The 6,430-nt window shown below is 39.0% G+C and overlaps 1 pseudogene; it reads left to right on the top strand.

Moving 5' to 3' along the window:
- Positions 1–1,101, top strand: part of LOC111814031 — an 11,017-nt pseudogene extending 9,916 nt beyond the window's left edge.
- The last annotated feature ends 5,329 nt before the right edge of the window (positions 1,102–6,430 follow it).

Raw genomic sequence — 6,430 nt, 5'->3', positions numbered from 1 at the left:
TTCCTCTTCCTCTTCCTCTTCCTCTTCCTCTTCCTCTTCCTCTTCCTCTTCCTCTTCCTCTTCCTCTTCCTCTTCCTCTTCCTCTTCTTCTTCTTCTTCTTCTTCTTCTTCTTCTTCTTCTTCTTCTTCTTCTTCTTCTTCCTCTTTAATGTATTTGGTACAGGGCCTCCTCACTACCCAGCTCAGACTCACAGTGATCCTCCTGTTTTCAGCCTCCCCAGCACTGAGATTATAGGCGTGCACCATTACAGAAGTCTCAGTGGCCAGCTCAGCGTGCCTGGGGCAGGGACAGTGCTACATGTGGCATCTTTTTTTCTTTCTTTTCTTTTCTTTTTTTTTTTTTTTTTTTTTTTTTAAGAAATAGTCTTTGGCTTTTGGTCTTCACTACCATGACATAAGCTGCTGTCCTCCATGGCGGGCCCTTCCATCATGTCATTTCTGCATCGGAGCCTGCAGATCATGGTCTGAAACTCCTGAAACTTCTTTGGCCCCACTGCACACCACAGCCCCTCCCATTCTAGCACTACCAGTGGTTATAACAGAAGAAGCAGGTGCCACTCAGAATGGGATTAACTAACTGAAGTTAACCTGCACAGCAGAGGCCTGTCACCTAACACCACTGCTGAAGACCTGTGATACTCCATCAGTCACACGGGAAAATAACCTCCACCAAGGTAATTTGGGGGAAGACAACAAACAAAGCAAAGGTTATGGCTTTGTCAATATCAACAGCTCTGTGTTGGCTCAGAAAGCTGTGTCAGCTTTGAAGGTTACTGGGGTTCAAAGTCAGATGGCAAAGAGGAACCAGTTCATACCAACTTTATATTTGGGTTTTCACTGTTGATGCATGCGCAGGAACTTGAAAATACCACAAATCTGAGTGGTATAAGTCATGGTGTTTGCTTTGCCATGATAGAATCAACAGAAAAATGTGAAGCTGGAATTGGTCATTTTAATGGGAAATTCACTAAAGACACCCCAGGAGTTTCTGTTTACACAGAACTCTCGTGCAAGTTTGCAGACAGAGGACAGAAGAAAAGACAGAACCCAAACAAATATATCCCTCATAGAAGACCATGGCATAGAGAAGTGCTGATATGACACTCACTTTGACCCAATGTCCTAGTTACTTTCTTGTTGCTAGGGCAAAATGAAGAGGAAAGGTTTATTTAGCTCACAGTTTGTAGAGGTTTTAGGCCATGGCAGGCTTCAAGGAAGAGCAGCATGGTAGGAAGGTGGCAGAAGAGAAGCAGTCCATGGCAAGGCAGGCAGGAAGGCAGGGATGCAGCAAACCTCTTTTTCACTTTTTATTCCATGCAGGCTCCAAGCCTATTGTCCCCACATCCAGAGGGAAGCTTCTGTTTTCAGTAAACCCATTCATCCACAGTATGCTATGCTATACCAATTAGTGTACTCCTCGGTACCACACATTCTTGGTCACAGCATCACACCCGCATGATCCAGCCGCCTCCCGAAAGCCCCACCCATGAGCACTTGAGGCCTTCGCAGTATATCTGTGATGGAAGCCAAGACATCAGACAACAGCCGCTGCACAAATTGGATTTTACTTTTCACTATACAATCCAGGTACAAAGTCAATGATGACTTAGCTTTCCTTTATACTCTATATTGCATGTCTGTATCTGCCTAATAGATGCAAAATCCTTCCTGGCCGGAACTCAATCATACATCCTACAGTACACTGGTGTGACACTCACTGCCTCAAAGGAGCACAGTATGTCACTGCAGCCTGTGTCGGTGATCAGCCCTCTGGCCCAGCAGTTCAGTCGTCTTTCACTAGGCAGCATGCAAGGTACATGCCTGCCACATTGCCTGCTTGTCACAGTGTACACACATTCAGACAGCAGCTGTTCCTGTTCAGGAAGAAAGTACTCAGCAGCAGGTGGCTGCAGGGACATCTAAGGACCATTCTCTGCATGCCCTTCAGCCCAGTGAGAAACTGAAATGTACACAGGGGAAGGCTGTGAAAGCTGAGCAATCACAGATTTTTTTCTATTCAAGTGTGTTTTAGGAAATTATTGATAGTTTTGCACAGGTTCTTGAAAACATTAGAATGAAATTAACTAAAACAAGTTTTGCTTTAAGTTCTAAAAGGTGCATAGAACCTAAATTCATCTAGTTGCTGTTCCTAAATTTAGAAAATGAAACTGATTTTTTTAAAACAAATGTGATGATGCAAAAAAGATGAGAAATTCTTTTTTTTTTTTCTTTTTCAGCTGTATAAAATGGGCTTTTTGGAGGTGAAATTGTCCAACTTCAGCCGTGGTGTTCTACACATGCTGTGCAAGTATTGCTGTACTTTGGTGTGGCCTCCATTGTCTTTTCTTTTCTTTTAATCCAGGGACTGAACTCAGGCCCTTGCACTTGCCAGGCAAGCGCTTATTCTACTGAGCTATCTCCCTGCCTCCTCTAGTGTCTTTTCTTAGTTTTCCACTTTTCTTTCAATGCAGTGTGAAGTGTATTATCCTTTTCTATAATTCCACTTTGCCTTAACTCTTTAGATACTGTAGCTGTCTCAGTAAAAGTTCAAATTAATAATGTAGAATACATTGGCCAGTGAACTTGTCTGTTGTGCTCTGTAAAACAGCAGGGTGGGGCTTTTAAAAGATGGTCAACAAAAGTTGCTGAAATTTCAACTTTTAAAAAATGTAGTATGTATTTTAAATAATTTTTCACATAATATGTAAAGGAGTTAACTCCAAGAAAGAAATAATATTTTGCATGAAATCTATTTTCTGACAAAGGAACTTTTAATAGGATAAATTTTGAGACTGTATGCCAACAGTTTCTTTTGATAGCTTGACTGATTTAATATTTTCAGTGTATGGCGGTTATTTTCCTTTTCTTCAGGAAAAACCTAATTTGATGTTCAAGATTTAGAGTAGCCAGGTTGTGGGCTGGGGGCAAGGGAATTACCTAATATTTTGTCCTTCTTTGACACTAATAATAGTGCTTCAGGAGAATCTGCCTGTGATTTGACAAGTGAAAAAATGTTGCTATTGGTACTAAATAGCAAAAGTTAAATAGGATTTCTCTTCAAACATAAGCAGAGATAAGTAAAATAGTTGGCTGCTTCTCTTTTAAGTTTTCTTGTTCTCCAGTGTTCTAACTCTCTCTCTCCTCTCTCTCTCTCTCTCTCTCTCTCTCTCTCTCTCTCTCTTCCTGTCCCTATTCCCATCCCTCTCCCTCTCTTCATAAATTTGAAAAATAAAAATATAAGAATGACTTCACACTTGTACAGGAAATGGCACCAAAGACCAAAGAGGCAGTAACCAGTAGCTCTAACTTGTCTAAGTGGTGGGGTAAGAGAGACCCATTTGCTTTCTGTGACTCCATTTTAACAATAGTCACTTAAATTTACTTAAACTCTAGATGAACTCACTCCCTCAGCTTCTCCCATGTAGTTAACCATTAAAACCTACTGAGAAAAACAGTGGATGTTTTAAAAAGAGAACAAACAGTCAGGACAGCTTGAGAAGTGGGTAAATGTTAACCCACAATGTCCTGTGACAGGCAGAAAGTCAGCAGCATCTGGAAAAGGTAAACCTTGTGACAATTGTGTGGCAATTCTATTTCTTGGGTCTCTTATGGATGTTTATCCTCTCTTGTCACCTGCTGTAACATAAGCAACACATCTTCTGTGCTCTTATTTTTTTTTTTTTTTGGCCAGACCCATAATGAAGTTAGAATATGCTTTTTTAAATATATATATACCTTTGTATCTACATTTTATTTTTTTTCCATCAAGGCCAATTAATTTAATAAAGAATTAATATTATAGGAAAGAATTAATATTACTTATAAATTCTGGTTTATAGGATATGTGGCTACTTCATTATCCTATTTTTTTGACTGCAAATTTATTTATTTTTTTTCCATAATTTTATTGATAAACAAATAACAATGAGACAGTTTCAAATCAAATTGGTAGGGCAGTTTCAATAATTAACACATTGGGGGCTGGTGAAATGGCTCAGTGGTCTAAAGCACCTACTTAGAACAAGCTAAGCTGGGGCGGGGGAGATGGCTCAGTGGAATAAGCGCTTCCCTGGCAAGCGCAAGGGCCTGAGTTCAATCCCTGGTTCTGAAAAAAAAAAAAAAAAGAAAAGAAAAGCTAAGCCAAGCAAAACACAGGGATGGCGGTTCAATCCCCCAGCACCACATACCAGCCAGCCCCGCCCCCTGGTGGGCTGAGCTGGCCACACACACACACACACAAAATAAATAAATAAATAAATAAACATTAAAAAGAAAAAGAAAAAGAAAAGTGATGGGAAAAAAATTTTTAAAAAAATAATAATTAGCACATTGCATACATTCCTCCCAGTGGTTAATTGCTGTACAAGATGCAGACTTGATATCCTATCTACTGTGTCTACATTTTAGAGTTTTAATTCAGCTAAGAATACACAAACAGGTGTGAAGGAAGATTTGGATCTAAACAGTGCCTGTTATGGTTTGTGTCTAGTTGTCCCCCCAAAGCCTCATGCAGTCATGGGGTGAGGACTTCTAGAATTTGTGTTAACTCATGATCCACTGGGATTATGTGTGATCCAAGGCTGGGATTATGGGTCTTAGTACTGCTGGGATTACCCATAGGTGGGTAAATACTGGGAGGTACCCATAGGTGTGAATACTTCCCCTACCCTGGGGCAGGTAATTTGCATGACAATGTAAGGAGGGAAGAGAAGCTCGCTGCTTGAGCTGCTGCTATCTCTCCCTTGCACTCTTGCTCTTTGCCACCACCATGAAAGGTTGTCCTCTGCTATGTGCTGCTCTGCGTTGGACCCAGTTGAGTATGGGCTGAAACCTCCAGTAACTGTGAGCTAAATAAACCTTTCCTTCCTTCATTGTGAGTGTCGGGTATTTGTCCCAGTAACGAGAGAAGAGTAACTAAGACAGTGCCATACTTTACATCACTGCTACAAATGTTCATCTGTAAAGAAAATCAATTTTGAAACTATGAAATTCCTGATTCATAAATACCATTATTTCTATTTTGATACATGTGAGATAATTCACTGTTAAAACTCTTTTATTAAGGCAATTGTGTATATTTTATAAACAATGGTAAATTATGTTTCAAAACTGTGTACTTGTCTGGTCAGTAATGTATAATCACTTATGGACCTCAGAGTCTGTGTGTGTGTGTGTGTGTGTGTGCGCGCGCGCGCACGCACATGCATGCTTGTTGGGACAGGTTGTTGACCTGCACTGCTTGCAGAGACAAAATCCTTCTAGTTCAGGAGCTAGGTTAAATAGTTCTTTCCTTCAATATTTTTTAGTTCTTAAATTTTATTGCTTGTATTTGATTGTAGACTTAGGTGACATTTCATGGTTTTAAAAGTCCTTGTGCTCAGAGAGGTATAGAATCTAGTGAAAATTACATAAGACAAATGTGCATTTATATCCTTTTTAAACATGCTTGTATTATTGAGTCTATGTTCTGTGAACTATTACTGCTTTGTGAGAGTCCAGACTGAACACAATACCCCTTATATACCTAGTATATTCATAAACGTGGGCATATTGCTATTTGACATTTTTTGCATTAGTGAAGACAAAAATTTGATAGTTCCATTAGAGGAAGGAGAAATCTGCTGTTAGAACTGTCTAAATTAAGTGTAATACTCCTCTGGTAATACTTGAAAAACATGACCTTTGTACAATAAAACATCGATTAAACATCAAATAGTAGATAGCCATTAAACTATAAAAAATAATTTATGAGGAAAGACCTTTTGCACAGATGGAATAAAAGATTTTCATAGAGGTATCTATATGATCAAGACAGTCAATTTTTTATTTTTGTTTTATTAGGCCTACTCACTTACCAGTGGTACCTTTTTGTCCTCTTCAAGATAGCTGTAGTTTTCTTTCCTGGGACTTATTAAACTCCAAAATACACTTTTGAACTATACTTTTGGTCCAATTGTTAACTTTTTCAGTTTTATTTATTTTAAGAGCCTCTGAATGAAAATCATCTGAAACTAAAAAAAAAATTAAAAATTATTTTTCTTAAAAAAATTCCATTTTTCACAGCATACCTTGAGACAGTTTAAATACAAGTGGAGATTTTTGGTAGATTAACTCAAAGTTCAGGGGAAAGTTAAGACAAGATCCTTAGATGATATCCTCTAGAAGATGACTGGAATACAAAAGAGAATAAGCCTTAGATAACTAATAATTAAAAGTCAAGAAAATGAGGCAGAAACAGCAAAAACTAAGTGCAATGAGACAGACTGAGAACTAAGACTATGGCACCTGGAAAGGGGCGTTCAAATGCAGCTGTGAGGTGGAGCAAAACGGAAGAGAGATGAACTCCCACTGAACTGGGAAATATGATAGAGGTGACCTTGAAAACAATGATCTCCATGTCTCTGTAGCATATAAAGCCTGACTGAGTAGA

This window comes from Octodon degus, unplaced genomic scaffold (assembly GCF_000260255.1).
Source record: "Octodon degus isolate 3935 unplaced genomic scaffold, OctDeg1.0 scaffold00257, whole genome shotgun sequence".
Classification (NCBI taxonomy): domain Eukaryota; kingdom Metazoa; phylum Chordata; class Mammalia; order Rodentia; family Octodontidae; genus Octodon; species Octodon degus.
Note: the sequence above shows the minus strand (reverse complement) of the source record. Positions and strands in the feature narration are given on the sequence as shown.